Here is a 24,172-nt window from a genome sequence, read left to right as displayed (position 1 = left end):
AAATTGTTTTATAGTCTATGTACGTGCCATTGAGCGATATAACTTTATTTGAAAATAACGTGCCAACGCATCAAGTCGAACTTTGTTTCGTGCACGCGTGGTACATGACCTTCGTAGGTAAACAACCGATAGACACGTTCAAATTAGCACGTGTGCTGTCATTTCGTACAGAAATGAGCTCCACCGTGTACCCACGCGGGTGTGGCTGGGCATGAAGCGTGAGTACGTGCACCTATTCTCTTCGTGTATGTACACCACCTACGTGGGGTTGTGTGAGAGAGATACAAACATAGAGAGATATATAGTGTGTGGGTTCGTGAGTGTTTTGTTTTTGGGGGGGTGTCAATCAAAAAATGTAACATATGCAATGTGTGTGAAAATAGAGTCCTGGATATATCATATATATAGAGGGGGCGATCAAGAGAAGAGAGTGGAGGTATCATCGACTTGAGGTATCCATAGAATCAAAGAGAGGGATGATGTGTGTGTGTGTGTGTGTGTGTGCACGCGCGCGATCGATAAAGAGTGCCATCGAATTTGTGTGTGTCCACGTCAAAGATATAGGATGGTTGGCCTACTGGAACATGAGAATGGACAGGTGCAGTTTGTCTCTGTGGCATGGATAACTACCTACATCGCTTGACTATCGGTGTGTGGTGGTGGTGGTGGGGGGGAGGGGGGCGGAGGCCTTATTAACTATAGAGGTACAATGGCTGGTATATGTGTGGAGGAGGAGAGAGGCCTACCTTATGTATTAGGGATAATTAGATTTATGCCCCTAGTTGTGTCCCACTCGTCTATTTTACCCATAATTCCCAAAAGACACCGGTTCTGTCCAAGTCACTCTGCTCCTCTTATGCTTTTGCCCTTTGACCGTTTGACCGTCAGTTTGAAAACTTCATAACTAATTCATACTAAATTAGAAAAATGCAAATAAGATACCAAAATGTTCAGAAAATCATCACCTATATGTTAGTGTCATTTGCATTCTTGAAAAAAGTGTTGAAAAGTGCACATATGAGTTTTAGCTCTTTTGATACCACCATGAATAGTAAACTCTAAAAAAGTTCAAAAAAATTCAAAAAAATGGTGGGAAAGAATAAAAAATGTTTTAAGTGCCTGCCAAGTTTCATCAGGGAATAACATTCGTGGGTGTCGCGGCAAAAAAAACAATCTGCTCTCCAAAATAGATTATTTTTTTGCCACGACTTCCACGAATGTCGTTCCCTAATGAAACTTGGCAAGCACTTAGAACATTTGTCGTTCTTTGCCACCATATTTTTTTTGAATTTTTTTGAATTTTTTTAGAGTTTACTATTCACGGTGGTATCAAAAGAGCTAAAACTCAGATATGCACTTTTCAACACTTTTTTCATGAATGCATTTGACACTGACATATAGGTGATGTTTTTCTGAACATTTTGGTATGTTATTTGCATTTTTCTGATTTAGTATGAATTAGTTATGAAGTTTTCAAACTGACAGTCAAACGGCCAAAGGGCAAAAGCATAAGAGGAGCAAAGTGACTTGGACAGAACCTATGACTTTTGGGAATTAGGGGTAAAACAGACGAGTGGGACACAACCAGGGGCATAAATCTAATTATCCCTATGTATTAAGGGAGATCGAATCGACATCCATGCATATGTGTAGGAGAGGAATAAGGTTTGGAGAGAGATAGAGCTAGAGTGTTAGAGGGGGTGGTAGTGGAGTTGCTTCTAACAAATGGTGGGAGAGGCTTGCTAGACAAATGGAGGGCACGCCAGCAGTATCAATAAGAGAGGGGATGGTTGCCTGTCTGTGCGCGTGCGTGTGAGAGACGGGTCAAGAGGCATGCATGAATGATGAGGGGGAACAATATGGCTGTGGTAAGCAGACATAACTACATAGGAAGATCAATCGTCCTCAGTCAGAGAAAGGAGAGACATAACTTGTGAGGTACGTCGATCGATGGATGGGGGGAAATAGTTAAAGTCGACCTAGGTATATGTAGGGAGATTGATCGGTATACATGCATGTATGTGTTAGAAGCAAATAAGGCCAGGGAGAAGGATAGAGAGAGGGATGTATCTAAGAGGTGGTGCAAGAGGCATATTATATCGAGGGGGAAGGAGTGTGCGAGTACGAAATAGATGAAAAGAGTGGTGGGAGTGAGGCATGGATGGTGAGAAGAGAAGAGGGGAAGCTTGTGTTTGTGGTAGGCACACCTGGCTAGGGAGGCATATCGATCGATGTGTGTCATAAAGAAGGAGCTGGGGGGCCTACACACACCGTGGGTGAACGACCTAAGGTGAAAAGACGAATTTGCACGATGGAGCTAGAGAATGCTGAGGGAGGGTAAGAGGGATGGAAAGATAAGAGGGTTGTGTGAGTGTAAAAGACGAATAGAGATCATAATTCACTATAAAAAGCGAATTCAGATATTTGAAGAATTTATCATAGTGTTTTAAACCGACGCATGCGTGAATATATATAACGGTGTTACACATGGTGTGGTTATGAACATGTTATACTACATACAATATACTTTATCTCTACTCTTCTAAAAAACAGAGTTGTTGATGATGGTGTGCCTGCCATCCTGCAATATAGGCCGTCCAATTTATATCTGACGGATAGGAAGGAAACTATGGCAATTTTGAAAAAAGATACCCACACCCCTCTCCATATTTGCAAATAAGGCCTCCCATTGATCATGTTGATGTTCCGTGGAACGCATGGGCATCTTGCTAGCACTACATATAATATATAGAACATTGATTATAATTTGGGCTAATGTGTGGCTTTTGCAGCTCAGGGCTAAATACTTGTCATAATGTAGGGGGCGGTGTTGGGGAACGTAGTAATTTAAAAAAAATTCTATACACACGCAAGATCTATGTGATGCATATCAACGAGCGGGAGAGTGTTGTCCATGTACCCTCATAGACCATAAGTGGAAGCATCAAGTAACGCGGTTGATGTAGTCGTATGTCTTCACGATCGGACCGATCCAAGTACCGAACATACGGGACCTCCGAGTTCAGCACACGTTCAGCTCAATGACGTCTCTCGTACTCTTGATCCAGTTGAGGCTGAGGGAGAGTTCCGTCAGCACAACGGCATGGTGACGGTGATGATGATGTTACCGGCGCAGGGGTTCGCCTAAGCACTAAGATGATATGACCGAGGTGCGTAACTGTGGAGGGGGGCACCGCACAGGGCTAAGAAATCAATTTGCGTGTCTATGGGGTGCCCCCTGGCCACGTATATAAAGGATGGAGGGAGGAGGAGGCCGACCCTCATAGGGCGCGCCCAAAGTGTGGAGTCCTACTAGGACTCCCTAGTCCTAGTAGGATTCCACCTCCCACATGGAATTGGAAAAGGGGAAGGGAGAAGGAGAAGGAAGGAAAGGGAGAAGGAGAAGGAAGGAAAGGGGTGCTCCCTTTCCCTAGTCCAATTCAGACCAGTCCATGGGGAAGGGGCGCGACCACCCTTGTGGCCTTTCTCTCCTTTCCCGTATGGCCATTAAGGCCCAATACGAATTCCCGTAACTCTCTAGTACTCCGAAAAATACCCGAATCACTCAGAACGTTTCCAATGTTCGAATATAGCCTTCCAATATATCGATCTTTACATATCAACCATTTTGAGACTCCTCGTCATGTCCGCGATCTCATTCGGGACTCTGAAAACCTTCGGTACATCAAATCACATAACTCATAATATGAATCGTCATCGAACGTTAAGCGTGCGGATCCTACGGGTTCGAGAACTATGTAGACATGACCGAGACACGTCTCCGGTCAATAACCAATAGCGGAACCTGAATGCTCATATTGGCTCCCACATATTCTATGAACATCTTTATCGGTCAAACCGCATAACAACATACGTTGTTCCCTTTGTCATCGGTATGTTACTTGCCCGAGATTCAATCGTCGGTATCTCAATACCTAGTTCAATCTCGTTATTGGAAAGTCTGTTTACTCATTCCGTGATGCATCATCCCGTAACCAACTCATTAGTCACGTTGCTTGCAAGGCTTAGAGTGATGTGCATTACCGAGAGGGCCCAGAGATACCTCTCCGACAATCGGAGTGACAAATCCTAATCTCGATCTATGCCAACTCAACAAACACCACCAGAGACACCTGTAGAGTATCTTTATAATCACCCAGTTACGTTGTGTCGTTTGATACAACACAAAGTGTTCCTCCGGTATTTAGGAGTTGCATAATCTCATAGTCATAGGAACATGTATAAGTCATGAATAAAGCAATATCAACATACTAAACGATCAATTGCTAAGATAACGGAATGGGTCAAGTCAATCACATCATTCTCTAATGATGTGATCCCGTTCATCAAATGAAACTCATGTCTATGGCTAGGAAACTTAACCATCTTTGATTAGCGAGCTAGTCAAGTAGAGTCATACTAGTGATACTCTGTTTGTCTATGTATTCACACATGTACAAAGTTTCCGGTTAATACAATTCTAGCATGAATAATAAACATTTATCAGGACATAATGAAATATAAAATAACAACTTTATTATTGCCTCTAGGGCATATTTTCTTCAGTTTCCCACTTGCACTAGAGTCAATATCTAGATCAATCGCCATGTGATTCAACACCAATAGTTCACATCATCATGTGATTAACACCCATAGTTCACATTGCTATGTGACCAACACCCAAAGGGTTTACTAGAGTCAGTAATCTAGTTCACATCGCCATGTGATTAACACCCAAAGAGTATTAAGGTGTGATCATGTTTTGCTTGTGAGAGAGGTTTAGTCAATGGGTCTGCAACATTCAGATCCGTATGTATTTTGCAAATTTCTGTGTCTACAATACTCTGCATGGAGCTACTCTAGCTAATTGCTCCCACTTTCAATATGTGTCCAGATTGAGACTTAGAGTCATTCGGATCAGTGCCAAAGCTTGCATCGCCGTAACCCTTTACGGCGAACTCTTTATCACCTCCATAACCGAGAAATATTTCCTTAGTCCTCTAAGGATAATTTTTGACCAATGTCCAGTGATCTACTCCTAGATCACAATTGTACTCCCTTGCCAAACTCAGGGCAGGGTATACAATATGTCTGGTACACATCATGGCATACTTTATAGAACCTATGGCCGAGGCATAGGGAATGACTTTCATTCTCTCTCTATCTTCTGTCGTGGTCGGGCTTTGAGTCTTACTCAGCTTCATACCTAGCAACACAGGCAAGAACTCCTTCTTTGACTGTTCCATTTTGAACTACTTCAAAATCTTGTCAAGGTATGTACTCATTGAAAAAACTTATCAAGTGTTTTGATCTATCTCTATAGATCTTGATGCTCAATATGTAAGCAGCTTCACCAAGGTCTTTCTTTGAAAAACTCCTTTCAAAACACTCCTTTATGCTTTCTAGAAAATTCTACATCATTTCCGACCAACAATATGTCACACGCATATACTTATCAGAAAGGCTGTAGTGCTCCCACTCACTTTCTTGTAAATACAGGCTTCACTGCAAGTCTGTATAAAACTATATGCTTTAATCAACTTATCAAAGCATATATTCCAACTTCGAGATGCTTGCACCAGTCCATAGATGGATCGCTGGAGCTTGCACATTTTGTTAGCACCTTTAGGATTGACAAAACCTTATGGTTGCATCATATACAACTCTAATTTAATAAATCCATTAAGGAATGCAGTTTTGTTATCCATTTGCCAGATTTCATAAAATGCGGCAACATGATTCATACAGACTTAAGCATCGCTACGAGTGAGAAAATTTCATCGTAGTCAACACCTTGAACTTGTCCAAAACTTTTTGCGACAAGTCGAGCTTTGTAGAAAGTAACACTACCATCAGTGTCCATCTTCCTCTTGAAGATCCATTTATTCTGAATGGCTTGCCGATCAACGGGCAATTCCACCAAAGTCCATACTTTGTTTTCATACATGGATCCTTTCTCAGATTTCATGGCTTTAAACCATTTTGCGGAATCTGGGCTCATCATCGCTTACTCATAGTTCGTAGGTTTGTCATGGTCTAGTAACATGGCTTTTAGAACCAGATTACCATACCACTCTGGTGCGGAACATACTCTGGTTGACCTACGAGGTTCGGTAGTAACTTGATCTGAAGTTTCACGATCATCATCATTAACATCCTCACTAATTGGTGTAGGCATCACTAGAACTGATTTCTGTGATGAACCACTTTCCCATTCAGGAGAGGGCACAATTACCTCATCAAGTTCTACTTTCCTCCCACTCACTTCTTTCGAGAGAAACTCCTTCTCTAGAAAGGATCCATTCTTAGCAATGAATATTTTGCCTTTGGATCTGTGATAGAAGGTGTACCCAATAGTCTCCTTTGGGTATCCTATGAAGACACATTTCTACGATTTGGGTTCGAGCTTATCAGGTTGAACATTTTCACATATGCATTGCAGCCCCGAACTTGAAGAAACGACAGTTTAGGTTTCTTGCCAAACCATAGTTCATACAGTGTCGTCTCAACGGACTTAGATGGTGCCCTTTTTAACGTGAATGCAGCTGTCTCTAATGCACAACCCCAAAATGATAGTGGTAATTCGGTAAGAGACATCATAGATCACACCATATCTAATAAAGTGCGGTTACGATGTTCGGACACACCATTACGCTGTGGTGTTCCAGTTGGCATGAGTTTGTGAAACTATTCCACATTGTTTTAATTGAAGACCAAACTCGTACTCAAATATTCGTCTCCGCGATCAGATCGTAGAAACTTTATTTTCTTGTTATGATGATTTTCCACTTCACTCTAAAATTCCTTGAACTTTTCAAATGTTTCAGACTTATGTTTCATCAAGTAGATATACCCATATCTGCTCAAATCATCTGTGAAGGTCAGAAAATAACGATACCCGCCGCGAGCCTCAACACTCATCGGACCGCATACATCAGTATGTATTATTTCCAATAAATCAGTTACTCGCTCCATTGTTCCGGAGAACAGAGTTTTAGTCATCTTGGCCATGAGGCATGGTTCACAAGCATCAAGTGATTCATAATCAAGTGATTCCAAAAGCCCATCAACGTGGAGTTTCTTCATGCGATTTACACCAATATGACCTAAACGACAATGCCAAAAATAAGTTGCACTATCATTATTAACTTTGCATCTTTTGGATTCAATATTATGAATATGTGTATCACTACGATCGAGATCCAACAAACCATTTTCATTGGGTGTATGACCGTAGAAGGTTTTATTCATGTAAACAGAACAACAATTATTCTCTAACTTAAATGAATAACCGTATTGCAATAAACATGACCAAATCATATTCATGCTCAACGCAAACACCAAATAACATTTATTTAGGTTCAACACTAATCCCGAAAGTATAGGGAGTGTGCGATGATGATCATATCAATCTTGGAACTACTTCCAACACACATCATCACTTCACCCTTAACTAGTTTCTGTTCATTCTGCAACTCCCGTTTCAAGTTACTACTCTTAGCAACTGAACCAGTATCAAATGCCGAGGGGTTGCTATAAACACTAGTAAAGTACTCATAAATAATATGTATATCAAATATACCTTTGTTCACTTTGCCATCCTTCTTATCCGCCAAGTATCTAGGGTAGTTCCACTTCTAGTGACCATTTCCGTTGCAGTAGAAGCACTCAATTTCAGGCTTAGGTCCAGACTTTGGGCTTCTTCACTTGAGCAGCAACTTGCTTGCCGTTCTTCTTGAAGTTCCCCTTCTATCCCTTTGCCCTTTTCTTGAATATGCTCTTTCTTGATTTCTACCTTCGTTGATTTCAGTATCGCAAAGAGCTCGGGAATTACTTTCGTCATCCCTTGCATATTATAGTTCATCACAAAGTTCTAGTTACTTGTAGATAGTGACTATAGAACTTTGTCAATTACTATCTTATCTGGAAGATTAACTCCCACTTGATTCAAGCAGTTGTAGTACCCAGACAATCTGAGTACATGCTCACTGGTTGAGCTATTCTCCTCCATCTTGTTGGCAAAGTACTATCAGAGGTCTCATACCTCTTGATACGGGCATCAGTATGAAATACCAATTTCAACTCTTGGAACATCTTATATGCTCCGTGGCGTTCAAACCATTTTTGAAGTCCCGGTTTTAAGCCATCAAGCATGGTGCACTAAACTATTAAGTAGTCATCATACCGAGCTTGTCAAACGTTCATAACGTCTGCATCTGCTCCTGCAATAGTTCTGTCACCTAGCGGTGCATCAAGGACATAATACTTTTGTGCAGCAATGAGGAAAGTCCTCAGATCATGGACCAAGTCCGCATCATTGCTACTATCATCTTTTCAACTTATATTTCTCTAGGAACATATAAAAAATAAACGGGGAGCTACATCACGAGCTATTGATCTACTACATAGGTATGCTAATACTACCAGGACTAAGTTCATGATAAATTAAAGTTTAATTAATCATATTACTTAAGAACTCCCACTCATATAGACATCCCTCTAATCATCTAAGTGATTACGTAATCCAAATCAACTAAACCATGTCCGATCATCACGTTAGATGGAGTAGTTTTCAATGGTGAACATCACTATGTTGATCATATCTACTATATGATTCACGCTCGACCTTTCGGTCTCAGTGTTCCGAGGTGATATCTGCATATGCTAGGCTCGTCAAGTTTAACCCAAGTATTCTGCATGTGCAAAACTGGCTTGCACCCATTGTATGTGAACGTAGAGCTTATCACACCCGATCATCATGTGGTGTGTCGGCACGACGAACTTTCGCAACGGTGCATACTCAGGGAGAACACTTGTACCTTGAAATTTAGTGAGAGATCATCTTATAATGCTACCGTCAAACAAAGCAAAATAAGATGCATAAAGGATAAACACCACATGTAATCAATATAAGTGAGATGATATGGCCATCATGATCTTGTGCCTTTGATCTCCATCTCCAAAGCACCTTCATGATCACCATCGTCACCGGCGCGACACCTTGATCTCTATCGTAGCATCATTGTTGTCTCGCCAACTATTGTTTCTACGACTATCGCTACCGCTTAGTTATAAAGTAAAAACAATTATAGGGCGATTGCATTGCATACAATAAAGCGACAACCATATGGCTCCTGCCAGTTGCCGATAACTCTGTTACAAAACATGATCATCTCATACAATAAAATTTAGCATCATGTGTTGACCATATCACATCACAACATGCCCTGCAAAAACAAGTTAGACGTCCTCTACTTTGTTGTTGCAAGTTTTACGTGGCTGCTACGGGCTGAGCAAGAACCGTTCTTACCTACGCATCAAAACCTAAACGATTTTTCGCCAAGTATGTGCTATTTTAACCTTCAACAAGGACCGGGCATAGCCACACTCGATTCAACTGAAGTTGGAGAAACTGAGACCCGCCAACCACCTGTGTGCGAAGCACGTCGGTAGAACCAGTCTTGTGTAAGCGTACGCGTAATGTCGGTCCGGGCCGCTTCATCCAACAATACTGCCGAATCGAAGTATGACATGCTGGTAAGCAGTATGTATATTATCACCCACAACTCATTTGTGTTCTACACGTGCATATAACATCTACACATAAACCTGGCTCGGATGCCACTATTGGGGAACGCAGTAATTTCAAAAAAATTCCTACGCACATGCAAGATCTATGTTATGCATAGCAACGAGTGGGAGAGTGTTGTCCACGTACCCTCGTAGACCTTAAGCGGAAGCGTCAAGTAACGCAGTTGATGTAGTCGTACGTCTTCATGATCCGACCGATCCAAGTACTGAACATACGACACCTGCGAGTTCAACACACGTTCAGCTCGATGACGTCCCTCGTACTCTTGATCCAGTTGAGGCCGAGGGAGAGTTCCGTCAGCACGATGGCGTGGTGACGGTGATGATGATGTTACCGGCGCAGGGCTTCGCCTAAGCACTATGATGATATGACCGAGGTGTGTAACTATGGAGGGGGGCACCGCACAGGGCTAAGAAATCAACTTGTTTGTCTATGGGGTGCCCCCTGGCCATGTATATAAAGGATGGAGGGAGGAGGAGGCCGGTCTTCATAGGTCGCGCCCAAAGTGTGGAGTCCTACTAGAACTCCGTAGTCCTAGTAGGATTCCACCTCCCACATGGAATAGGAAAAGGGGAAGGGAGAAGGAGAAGGAAGGAAGGGGGCACCCCCTTTCCCTAGTCCAATTCGGACCAGTCCATGGGGAAGGGGTGCGGCCACCCTTAAGGCCTTTCTCTCCTTTCCCGTATGACCCATTAAGGCCCAATACGAATTCCCGTAACTCTTTGGTACTCCAAAAAAATACCCGAATCACTCGGAACCTTTGTGATGTCCGAATATAGCCTTCCAATATATCGATCTTTATGTATCGACCATTTCGAGACTCCTCATCATGTCTGCGATCTCATACGGCACTCCGAACAACCTTCGGTACATCAAATCACATAACTCGTAATACAAATCATCATCGAACGTTAAGCGTGCAGATCCTACAGGTTCGAGAACTCATGTCTATGGCTAGGAAACTTCACCATCTTTGATTAACGAGCTAGGCAAGTCGAGGCATACTAGTGACACTCTGTTTGTCTATGTATTCACACATGTACTAAGTTTCTGGTTAATACATTTCTAGCATGAATAATAAACATTTATCATGATATAAGGAAATATAAATAACAACTTTATTATTGCCTCTAGGGCATATTTCCTTCAGGCGGGGCACTATACTTTGTGTGATAAACACGGTGTATGTATGGAACATGGTTTCCATTATGAATATATAGTTAGTACATCAAATGTACTATTATTTGGAATGAACATCAAGTGTATTGAAAAGATTGAATTCGAGTTCATATAGTACACATAGTTCATATCTATCTCTATAGTAATCATGTGGTGTGTTGTTATGGTAATACACGAATGATGGTTTAAGTTGGCAACAATCATGATTGTAGATTCTTATTGAAATAGAGAAATGGATTCAAATTCAGTTCGAGTTGCAGCGGTAGTATAAATATTTGGAATGCACTAAAATGTTGGTATAAGTAGGTTACATGCATTATACAGCCAGCAAAAAAAATTTAATTAGACATAACATGGATTCATACTCTCTCGTTGTGTAGCTTTGAATAGCATTTGTATAGTAAAATGGGACAAGACTCTGTCTTTGTGTGGTGTGAATAGTTTTATGTTTTTCATTTTTTTCGTTAAGGGAAGTGCGAATTGATTTGGTACGTACAAGTACAATATTACACGTTAGGCTTGTCCCTAAAATTCAACCCGCGCCTTGTTATATCTAGAAAATTTTGATATCATGCTCCCAAAACTGGCGCCTTCACAACCCACGCCTTGCTATCCCAAAATTGCAAAGCGCGCGAAAACTCCCTCCAACTGCCAAATCTTGACACATGAAATCCCCCTTCTAACCCTAAGCCGAAAGGGCCGCTAGTTCAAATCTATGGGGGTATGTTTGTAACACACCCTACATTTTGGACAAGCACGTCCCTAAGTCATGGTTCCCCCCTCTCATCGCCTCCTTTTCGCTATTCAAAATCCCAGGTCGCCATAAACTCTCCGCTCTAGCCACGAAACCCCACCCTCCTCCGTCCGCCACCTCACCTCTGCCCAGCCAGAGCCTCATCCCCGATGATGTCGTCCACCGCAACAGCTCGACGTCCCACATCCACCTCCCCGGATGAGGATCCGTCGTCTATATCGTTGTCCTGCTGGTTCAGCCGCCCCGCCCTCCACCTCCAAGGAGCTTCTCCGACGATCGCCTCGTCTATCATGGTTGTTCCATCCCCACAGCGCCGCCTTAACTTGCTCCACCGGAACCGCAACATCCACCGAGTCCTCGAACGAAGCCGAGGCCTACTTGGTGCCACCAAAGTTGTTGTACACTCATCACATCGCACCTTCTCCTTAACTCGACCTCCCGGCACCGAGGTGCTCCATCCCGCACCCCCATGGAGCGGCTACCTCGAAGCCAGCACCACGGGCGACAACTCCACGGTGGCTCTCCCCCAGTGCAAGGCCCCTTCGGCGGCGGCGTCCATACTAGCTGGATCTGCTGCTGCTGCTCCGACTCTTGCTCCCTCGTTCGCGTTGCTGCTGCTGCTCTTCCCCTCGCTCGTGCTGCTGCTCTACTCCGATTTAGCTACACTTCAGTCGACTAAATTGACTTCTGGGTCAGTCGATTTTCAGGGGGTGGGGGGCTCGCCGGAGTTAAGGAAGAACCACCCACAGCGGGGAGGGGGGCTATCCGGAGAGGTACCCCACTATTTATCTTAGGGTTCTTTGTGGGGGCGGTGCTTGCCGATGGTGTGGGGGGCATGGTGGTGGGGCGCAGTGGTGGGGCGATGGCATGGGGATTGTTGGAGAAAAAGCTTGGCGGGGGGGGGGGGGGGGCTAGAGGACTGGCCGGGGCGGCGGCGGACCGGCAGTGGGGAGTTGTTTCGGGGCCGCGAGGCAGTGGCGGACCGGCGATGGGGAGTTGTTTCGGGGCGGCGAGGCAGCGGCGGACCGGCAGTGGGGAGTTGTTTCGGGGCGGAGAGGCGGTGCGGGGTACGGCCGGTGGTGGCTGGCGGCTCAGGGGGGTGCAGGTTGAAGATTAACTACAGGCCCTCCCTAAACTATCCCATGTGAAGTGCCTCTCTGCTACCATTGCGTTCAGTTTCGACAGTAACATTCAGATTCCACAGTAAATTTCAACTTCGATAGTTAAGTTCAGAGTCAACAGTTTTTACCTCATCTGTTGTAGCCAGGTGGTTTTTGGTGATGTAAATTTTACATCTATCACTTTTTGGGAATGCATTTTACATCATCTATTGGAGATGCTATTAGAATCCTACTTGAGATTAACGATGGTAAACCCTTCCCCCTCTCCAGATTGTAATCCATAGGAGGATATCTGTTCTGAGGCGGATTCAGACGCAGCTGCCCACTCCTATTTACCCCCCAAGGTGCTCGCGCTAACTTGGCATGATGATGTTAGTCATATCATGCATATGTTGCCTTGCAGTGCCTACTTTCGACATCATATATGTCATCTGCTTAGTTTAGACATGTTCTGTAATGCCACCTATTTAGTTTCAATATCATGTATGGGAATTATGCAGTCTCATGTCTTTTAGCCAGCCATAATATATGTGAAATGTGCAATGCCATCTTGTTTAACCAGACATCATATATTTGAATGATATTTAGCCCTTTGTCGACAATGTTTGTACATTAAACTACTCTCCCTGTGAATCAGCCATTTGAGTGGGTGATGGAAAAATCTGGAGTGAAAACATGGCCTTCAGAGCAGACAGTGCTACCTGTCGAAGCAGATCTCTTGCTGGGTCCCGGTAGCTCCTCAGAGATGGATCCAGAGATAGATGACTAGTCCTATTCCCCCACCGAGGTGTATGCTCTAACTTGACACGGTTCTACTGCTCATATCATGCATATGGTGTCTTGTATTGCATAGTTTAGACATCATATACACAATATTCAACATCATGTTCTTAGTTTAGACATCATATATGCGAATGCCCACTGCTTAGCATATAAATCACATATGTGAATTAAATCATGCGATCCTGGTTACTTAGATAACATGTATGTGAATTATGTCATGCGATCATGTTTAGTTAGTCATCATATCTTTGAATTATGTTATGCTATGCTATCCAGTTTAGATAGACATCATATATGTGAAATTATGTCATGCTATCCATTTTAGTTAAACAATATACATGTCAACTATTTAATTCCCTCTTTTTTCGACACTATCTATTGCATCTGTCTCTCATACAACCTCTATACATTCAACTATGTTTCCTGTTTATTAGCCATTTGAATTGGAGCGGGAGATGGCAGTATCTAGCGGAGTAAAAACACGGTCTTCAAATAAAACAGTGCTACCTCTTGGTGGAGATAGCACCCTAGTTGTACATGCACGAGAACTAGCCCTACCACACATAGCCCACATTCTCGCAGATTTTACCCCTACTGCAATGGACAAAGAATCAACTTCACCCAATCTAACCCCAACCTTAGCAGATAGTAACCCAGTTCCTGTTGACACAACACCATCTCCAACACAGAGCTCCCAAACAAGAGCAGTTAGTAAGGCAGCTCCAGTGCCCAAAGTGCCAGTACTACCACGACGAACCCCAACTCCACCAGTTAGTACACCTATTCCCGTGGAGGAAGCACAACCAACCATTCATAGTTTAGCATCTATCGCATTTGATGTTCTTAAATCCTATGTGTGTATCTTCCCATCATGGAAATATTATACTGAAGATGTAGTAAAATGCCAGTTGCAGGTGTTTGTCCAGGAGTTATGTGTAAGTAATGTTATTGATGGCAATTACCTTGCTTTGTCCCGTACATTCTACCTCCATGATGGTTATAATACAACAAATTTTCCCATTTTTCTCTATAGAGAAGGACTGATTTGGAAACTCAGGATGAGGTAACCTGTGCTAATACCTCTGCTATCTTCAAGAATGCTTGGTGGCAGTATCAGAATTACCTGAAGAAAACGTACTTCACTAGCAAAGAAACTCATCAAATTCCCTTACGTTCTCCTGAGACACATTTACTAGACAATGGCTGGGAACACCTTGTTCTTTACTGGTCCCGAACCAAGAATGTGGTAAGGTCTATGAGCTCATTTTATTTTAAGTACTATATGCTTGTGTCTTATTGTACTCTGTTCATGTAGAACAAGTGCTTAAACCTGAAGAACAACTGTTCTCATTTAAGATTCCATACTGCTTTGTATTTACTCATACAAACTTATTTTTAAATTGCACAATCCAATGGAAACTCCAATGGCACAACAGATATGTTTACGCATGTTTCTTTAACAGGTTTCCTCTTATAAAAAGCTCTATTGATTTCAATTTCAATTGTGTATATAGTTGACTTATCATATCATGCACATTACTAGCATCATAACATGACCAATAGTGTTGTTGTACATGTAGACCCATGGTACCCATCTGAAATCTTGTTGTGCCGTGTACTTTCCCATGCTTTGTATTCGTTCAGTGTTGCTTTCTCTTGAACTGATATGATTTGAACCGTGTCTCCATTTTGATTTGGCAAGACAATGCAGTGACCATATGACATAGATATATGTTTTTTTGATGCTTTTATAATGTACTACTTGGCCATAGAAGACTTGGTAGTTTAATCATGTCCACCTTACTAATGAACTGGTCCACCGAAATGAGTTTCATATATTAGTACATGCTAAACCTGTTATGTGTCTGCTTGTTTCTTCTTTTAGAATGCTGATAGAATATTGGGGAAGAGTGTCTTATTAAGCAATGATAAAGGAAGTAACGCAGATAAGGTTTAGGATCGTGAGACATCCTTGTTGGTCTCCAACAAAGCTGATAAAACAACTAAGGAAAACTATCTTGAAGACAGTGAGGCAACCCCAGAGTCCTATCTTGGTTTAGTGTTCGACTTACTGGCCACTACTGCTTGCATAAGCTATTCAAACTCACTGTCTGAATCATTTCGGTTTCTTGAGTCTCAACTACAAGCTGAAAGACATTATCAGCTATGCTGCGATAAGAAGCGGATGGACTACGGAAGTCCCTGGAGCATTCAGATGCGTACTTTCTGCTGCAACAGCAAGCGTTGGAGGATTTTAGCGCCAAATAGGACAAAGCTAATAAGCTTTCTAAGCTTATTGCCAGCATGGTGGAGACCCAGGATAACGTTTCTTGTGCTCTTTTGAAGTTGTTTCAGTTATCGACTTGTTTTGCCGCCGCGTTTATTTGCACCGGTTGCCAATTTTGACGGCCAATGTATGTAATATGCTGCTTTGTTCCGTATATTTGCACTGGTGGCGAACTTTGATGCCCAGTGGATGTAATATGTGTAATAGCTGTAATAGGCTAGCGTAAGTTGCTTGCTTATTTATTTCCTTATTGTCTTGTTTATTTGTTTGCTTGTAGTCAGTGCAGTACTTTTTCCGCGGTTTGCTAGTGGTCGCAATAACCTATTTTTTACAACTAGGCCACAATAACCATGTACTACATATTTACTGTAGTTACCTTGGGCCTCCTACGGGCCGTAGAAACAATGGGCCTTCTAAGGGTCGTAGAAACAATGGGCCTTCTACGAGGCATAGAAACAATGGGCCTTCTACGGGCCGTAGACACAATGGGACTTCTATGGCCGTATCATCAATGGGCCTTCTACGGGCCGTATGATCGATTGGCCAAACACGTGCCAATAACAGACTGCATTATGGCTGTAAACGGGCTAGAGTTGGAATTGTCCATTCATGGGCCGACCATAACAGGCCGTCGTTAATCGACCATATTTGATGACGCTATGAAAATGACCCAACGTATTAACGGGCCACAAACAGGCTGACTGTGAATTTGGCCCACAAGCAGAAAATGACAGTAACGGGCCGTAAGTAAACGAATGCTAGAAATGAGCCCAAGAATAAATGGGCCCTGAGAAGGCCAAAAGATAACATGGGCTGGAAACGGCCCAATGGAATAATGGGCCGTTAATGGGTATAAAGTGGTACACTATTCATTACGGGCCAGTTTCACCACGGGCCGTTAGTGGGCCAAGAGTTACAAAGGGCCTCATATGGGCCAAAAGACTTCATTGGCTATACATGGGCCGGAAGTTAAAATGGGATGGAATCATATTGGATGGCTGATACGTCTCCAACGTATCTATAATTTTTGATTGTTCCATGCTATTATATTACCCGTTTTGGATGTTTATGGGCTTTACTTTACACTTTTATATCATTTTTGGGACTAACCTACTAACTGGAGGCCCAGCCTGAATTGTTGTTTTTTGCCTATTTCAGTGTTTCGAAGAAAAGGAATATCAAATGGAGTCCAAACGGAATGAACGGAATCCACGGAACTTGGAGCGGACGTCAAGCAACGAATGAGGCGGCCACGAGGGTGCCCGGCGTGCCCCCTGGGGTGGGTGCGCCCCCCACCCTCATGGGCCCATCGTTGCTCCACCGACCTACTTCTTCCTCCTATATATATCCACATACCCTGAAAACATCTAGGAGCACCATGAAAAACTATTTCCACCGCCGCAACCTTCTATATCCGCGAGATCCCATCTTGGAGCTTTCGTCGATGCTCCGCCGGAGGGGAATCGACCATGGAGGGCCTCTACATCATCTCCAAGTCCCTTCCGATGAGTTGTGAGTAGTTTACCATAGACCTTCAGGTCCATAGTTATTAGCTAGATGGCTTATTCTCTCTCTTTGAATCTCAATACAAAGTTCTCCTTGATCTTCTTGGAGATATATTCGATGTAACTATTTTTGCGGTGTGTTTGTCGAGATCCGATGAATTGTGGGTTTATGATCAAGTTTATCTATGAGAAATATTTGAATCTCCTCTGAATTCTTTTATGTGTGATTAAGTTATCTTTGCAAGTCTCTTCGAATTATCAGTTTGGTTTGGCCTACTAGCTTGATCTTTCTTGCAATGGGAGAAGTGCTTAGCTTTGGGGTTCAATCTTGTGGTGTCCTTTCCCAGTGACATCAGGGACAGCAAGGCACGTATTGTATTGTTGCCATGGAGGATAAAAAGATGGGGTTTATATCATATTGCATGAGTTTATCCCTCTACATCATGTCATCTTTCTTAATGCGTTACTCTGTTCTTATGAACTTAATACTCTAGATGCAGGCTGGAGTCGGTCGATGTGTGGAGTAATAGTAGTAGATGCAGGCAGGAGTCGGTCTACTTGTCACGGACGTGATGCCTATATACATGATCATGCCTAGATAATCTCATAACTATGCGCTTTTCTATCAATTGCTCGACAGTAATTTCTTCACCCACCGTAATACTTATGCTATCTTGAGAGAAGCCACTAGTGAAACCTATGGCCCCCGGGTCTATCTTTTATCACATAAGTTTTCCATCTACTTTTATTTGCATCTTTACTTTTCCAATCTATATCATAAAAATACCAAAAATATTTATCTTATCATATTATCTCTATCAGATCTCACTTTCGCAAGTGGCCGTGAAGGGATTGACAACCCCTTTATTGCATTGGTTGCGAGGTTCTTGTTTGTTTGTGTAGGTGCGTGGGACTTATGAGGAGCCTCCTACTGGATTGATACCTTGGTTCTCAAAAACTGAGGGAAATACTTATGCTACTTTGCTACATCACCCTTTCCTCTTCAAGGAAAACCAATGCAAGCTCAAGATGTAGCAAGAAGGATTTCTGGCACCGTTGCCGGGGAGGTCTTCGCTCAAGTCAAGACATACCAAGTACCCATCACAAACTCATCTTCCTCGCATTACATTATTTGCCATTTGCCTCTTGTTTTCCTCTCCCCCACTTCACCCTTGCCATTTTATTCGCCTCTCTTTCCCAATCTCCTGTCTCTTTCGCTTGCCTTTTTGTTTGCTTGTGTGTTGGATTACTTGTCTCGATGCGCAAGATAATACCAAGTTGTGTGATTTTTCCAATACCAATAATAATGATTTCCTTAGTACTCCGATTGCTCCTCTTAATGATGTTGAGTCTTGTGAAATTAATGCTGCTTTGTTGAATCTTGTTATGAAAGATCAATTCTCCGGCCTTCCTAGTGAAGATGCTGCTACTCATCTAAACAACTTTGTTGATTTGTGCGAGATGCAAAAGAAGAAAGATACGGATGACGATATTGTTAAATTGAAGTTATTTCCGGTTTCGCTTAGAGATCGTGCTAAAGTTTGGTTTTTGTCTTTGCCTAAGAATAGTATTGATTCATGGAATAAGTGCAAAGATGCTTTTATCTCTTAAGTATTTTCCTCCTCCTAAGATCATCTCTCTTAGGAACGATATTATGAATTTTAAAAAACTTGATCATGGCATGTTACCCATTCTTGGGAAAGAATGAAATTAATGATTCGCAATTGCCCTACTCATGGTTTGAATTCATGGATGATCATACAAAATTTTTATGCCGGATTGAATTTTGCTTCTAGAAATCTTTTAGATTAGGCCGCGGGAGGCACTTTTATGTAAATCACCTTAGGAGAAGCTACTAAGCTCCTTGATAACATTATGGCTAATTACTCTCAATGGCACTGTCGGTGTCAAAACCGGCGGATCTCGGGTAGGGGGTCCTGATCTGTGCGTCTCAGGCTGATGGTAATAGGAAGCAAGGGACACAATGTTTACTCAGGTTCGGGCCCTCTCGATGGAGGTAAAACCCTACTTCCTGCTTGATTAATATTGATGATATGAGTAGTACAAGAGTAGATCTACCACGAGATCGTAGAGGCTAAACCCTAGAAGCTAGCCTATGATGATTATGATTGTAGTTGTGATCGGCCTTCTAAGGACTAACCTCTCCGGTTTATATAGACACCGGAGAGGGCTAGGGTTTACAAGGAGTCGGTTACAAGGAAGGAAATACAATATCCGGATCGCCAAGCTTGTCTCCCACGCAAAGGAGAGTCCCATCCGGACACGGGACGGAGTCTTGAGTCTTGTATCTTCACGCTCCAATAGTCCGGACGATGTATATAGTCCAGCTGTCCGGATACCCTCTAATCCAGGACTCCCTCAATAGCCCCTGAACTAGGCTTCAATGACGATGAGTCCGGCGCGCAGTCTTGTCTTCGGCATTGCAAGGCGGGTTCCATCTCCGAATACTCCAAAGTAATTATCGAACACTTAGACCGTGTCCGGATCTGCGAGATGATCCTCACCTACTATTGCAGGGAACATAGCATAAATCTCGGCTGGCAATCTTCATACGTCGTGCCCTTGCATCGTGACCCGGTCCAACACGAACCGGCGTTTCTCGCCCCACATCAACTCGCATTGCGAGGTGGTTTTATTGGCACGCCCTGCCAAAGTAGAGATCGTGTTCCTCTTATTACGGGATCTTCCATCAAGATGGGCGTGCATAACCCCACGACGACCATTGGCATGACTCCGTGTGTTTTTAGATAAGCCTCAAGCGGTCATGCTGAGGACTCTTGATATTCACCCCCCTTGTAAAGGGGCCGAGGCCTATGCCTCTTTTCCACCTCCCTTGCGCCTTTTCGCACCTAGAATTCTAACACCGAGACCTAAGCTCAAACACCCCAAATCCTCCAATATGTCCGGGTCCAACCGTTGCCAAGATGCTTGGCCGGGTGCTCAGCAAAATGCCCTCAGGGAAAGACGAAGGAAAGGATAGTGAAGCCGAACTTCACACACTGCGCATACGGACCTGGGGAATTGCTTCCTCCCCAAGGGAGGATAGTCTTGGAGGGGAATCCGAGGCCACCTCCCCGTGCGAGAAGAAAAGGGCCGCCTCCGAAGACTTGGAGATAGAGATGCCCAAATAGGGGAAGAAAGTGTCGCCGGGGGGCTCTGCCCCGACGGGCGTCCTCACCATGTCATGCCCGCCAACGGGCCAGCCCTCAATCGAGCTGTGAGTTAATTGTTAATTTGAAGGTACTGCGTTTCTCCGAGATCAATAACCATGATTCGTCTTTTGCAGTCCGGCTAGCAGCTCTTCTCAACAGAGCTCGTCTTCGGGGGATCTTCCTCTGGAGATGATGGAGAGCGAGACCCCACCCACCTCTCCGCCTCATGAAGCGGGCGACACCGAGGTGTCGTCACGGAGGAGTCCGGATCTACCGAAGCCGGAAGCTAATACGTCCGCCGCCCTCAGCCCGGAGTGTTTGGTTCCCACAGGGGGCGATGAGAAGGGTCCGGTACAGCTCGATGTTCGGCCGGACATACTGACAGGCTTTCTGGAGTGAGCTGCACTCTCGGAGGAGCACCGCTCGTTAATGAGCATGGTTCTCACGAAGATTTCATCCGCCACAAGCGGTTTGAATGAAGCATTTACGAGCCTGCTCAGAGGCTTTGAGGTATGTAGTGAAAAATACACTATTTTTTGGCTGTGAGGCACGTGTTAGGTGTGCTCCATATGGATAGTAGCCCCTGAGACTCTGGTTGCCCGCCCTAGGCGCAAACGGGGGATCATATAGTAATGATTGCGCTGTACATATGCGCAGGTATCTAAGGGTCCGGCAGCCGACCGGTCTGTTGAAGTTGCCGAGCTAAGGAGGCAGATCGGATCTATTGATGTCGATATCACGCTGGTGAATGAGCGGCTGAATGAGTCACAAGGTATGTGCTCTGCTTTCCTTATTATGTTGTATAGTTAAATATGAGAGGGGCATAATATTAATGTAATATGTTTGGACTACAGATGGTGCTGCTGCCGTGGAAGCCCTGAGGGCGGAACTTGCCCAGGCCAAGGAACAAGCTCGGGTTAGCAATGCGGCTGCCCTAAAGGCGGCCAAAGAATTGAGAGCCGAACAGGCTGCTCATCGCCGAAGCGAGGAAAAGATAGCCGAAATTGGTGTGGATTTGAAAAATGCCGCCGACCGGTATGAACTCCTTGAACAGGAGAATAAGGCTAGTTCGGCCGACCTAAACAAGGCACTTAATGCCACCAGGGAGATGCGGACCGAGGTCAGGGGTGTGCGGGAGGAGCTTTAACAGGCCGGTAAAATTGCGGCTGGGGGCTCCTACTTACTGCAGACGAAGTTTTTGGATCCAAAGTATGCTCCCCTGGATGGACGCTGGAGTCCTGCAAACGCGTATGCAGACTTGGCGAAGATTACAGCTGATGCAGCCAAGTTTTTCGAGGATCAAGGTGATAAAGAAGTGGAGAAGCTTTTCTGGTCGCAATTTAATGCTCCCGTGCGCTCGCTGCCATTAAGTGAGAAGATGGCTGCTGTAGCAGAGCTTCACAAGCTGTCCGGGCTTGCAATGCGGTCTGTAATAGACCATCTTTGGCCAAAGGGGCCTAAGACGGATAGTTACTTTGGTTTGGTGCAACAATTCCTTGGGGTCGTGCCTCAGATCGATGCCATGAGGAGGTCGGCGTGCATAGAGGGTGCACGAATGGCTCTTGCCCGCGTTAAAGCCTATTGGATAGATATGGAGGCCACCGTTGTAGCGACCTAGAATCCGGTGGGAGGCCAGTATTCGGCCGTGCACTACTTCGAGCAGGTAACAGAAGCTGCCCGCTTAATAGGGGCGCAGTGCTCGAAGAATGTATTGTTCGAGTGACAAATCGAATCATTGTAAAAACAATGTTATTTTTATCATGAGGCTATATTTATACTTTGTGCCCAAAACTATTATTTGTGCCTCCTGTGCGGCCGTTTTTATGTCTATGTGTAATTCTGAAATTTAGCAGTCGTTGGCTTCAGCCCCCACGCATACAATGCGGGGGTGTTCGCGAAAAATATCCATAATCACACTTGTTCCAACATCTTGGTCCATTAAGGAGGTGATCGCACGTCGAACTAGGCAACCAGACTATATAGCTGTAACACTTTGACTTAGCCATAGGAGTTTGACAGTGGGGCTACTATGTAGCCCCTAGTACTTTTACGTGCATCCGAATACGGGCGCGTATGTACATGACCGGGAAACGGCCCTTCGTTAATGCGGAGGAATCCTAAAGATTCCGGTAAGTCTTCGAGTGGTTGAACATTCTCGCGCTGTATCATGACAGTCAGTTTTCGGCTTTCTCTACTAAGGAGCTCATCCGGAATAACCAGGGCAAAATCACAGTAGTTCTCCTTTGGCCGCCTTAGCCGATAAGAACGGAACGTAAGGCGGCGAACCCAGGAGCCGGACAAACCCAACATTTGACCAAAGTCATGTTTTGGAGCTGATGCATATAAGGCCAAACTCGTGACGCCGAACACTCCCGAAGGTATTCGGACTTTATAATAGAAAATGGGATGAAGAATGCCCATTCATTATAAACACTGTTTTTCCAGGTACGTGCATTAGTCTGTCGTGGCGAAATGCCAATAACGGCAGTATCCTCTGTGGGTATGGAACCCATGGGATGTTTAAACAACAAGAGGCAATAGAAAAGGTTTACACAGGGGCTTAATCTAAAGAGAAACCTTTGAGCAGGGCCCTGCTGCACGTCTGCGCCTTTGTCTCCGTTGTGCTGTATCCTGGAAGGGTATCACGCAAGTGTTGTCTGTAAAATAGAAAACTCGTGCAGGAGAGTACAATGTAAGTATGCGATGGATAGTAAAAGTGTAAGACGTTGGCCTGCCAATAAGGTTGAGCCAAGAGTGGGGCTATATTAAATATTTATAGCCCCTGCTGTCCTGTATGGGATTTACATATACGGTGCCCTGGTTCGGTTTTATCCGGGCTGCCGGACTCGTCTAATCGTGTCTGTGGTCTTAATGACCAGTCATGCTTTCTGGTATTGGAGGCCGCTTATAGTCCGGCCGCTAGGGCCGTCGCGTGTTCCTCTGCGCGTGAAGGGCGCTCTGTGTTTCCGTTAACGGTGATGACGCCACGTGGACCGGGCATCCTGAGTGTAAGGTAGGCATAGTGCGGTAATGCGTTGAAGAGGGCGAAGGCCGTTCTTCCAAGCAATGCATGATAACTGCTTTGGAAGGGTGCGATGGTGAAGAGTAGTTCTTCACTTCTGGAGTTGCCTGGGGAGCCGAATGTTACCTCCAGTACGACGGAGCCCCTGCCATAGGCTTCAACGCCTGGTATCACCCCTTCGAAGGTGGTGTTTCTTTGGCTAATTCTGGATGGGTCTATCCCCATCCTGCGGATAGTGTCCTGATATATTAAATTGAGACTGCTGCCACCGTCCATGAGTACGTGGGTGAGATGGTATCCGTCGATTATTGGGTCAAGCACCAAGGCCTCTTATCCTCCGCGCCGAATACTAGTTAGGCAGTCCGTCTGATCGAAGGTGATCGGACAAGCCATCCAGTAGTTAGGTGTGGGTACGATGGGCTCTATATCGTGCGCGTCTCTGAGCGCGCGTTCGTGCCTTCTCGTGGATGTGTGAGTCGCGTGGATCATGTTTACTGTTTTAACCTCTGGTGGGAATTTTATCTGTCCCCCGGTGTTCGGCTGGCGAGGTTCATCCTCGTCTTCACTTGGTGTTTCCCTTCCCTTGTGTTTGGCATTTAATTTGCCGGCCTGCTTGAAGACCCAGCGCTCTCTGTGCGTGTGGTTCACAGGTTTGTCGGGGGTGCCATGAATTTGGCACAGTCTGTCCAGGACTCTGTTCAGACCAGACGGTCCCTCTTTACTGCCTTTAAATGGCTTCTTTTGCTGATTGGGTCG

The sequence above is a fragment of the Triticum aestivum genome, chromosome 6B (assembly GCF_018294505.1).
Source record: "Triticum aestivum cultivar Chinese Spring chromosome 6B, IWGSC CS RefSeq v2.1, whole genome shotgun sequence".
Taxonomy (NCBI): Eukaryota; Viridiplantae; Streptophyta; class Magnoliopsida; order Poales; family Poaceae; genus Triticum; species Triticum aestivum.
This window is presented reverse-complemented; position numbering follows the sequence as displayed.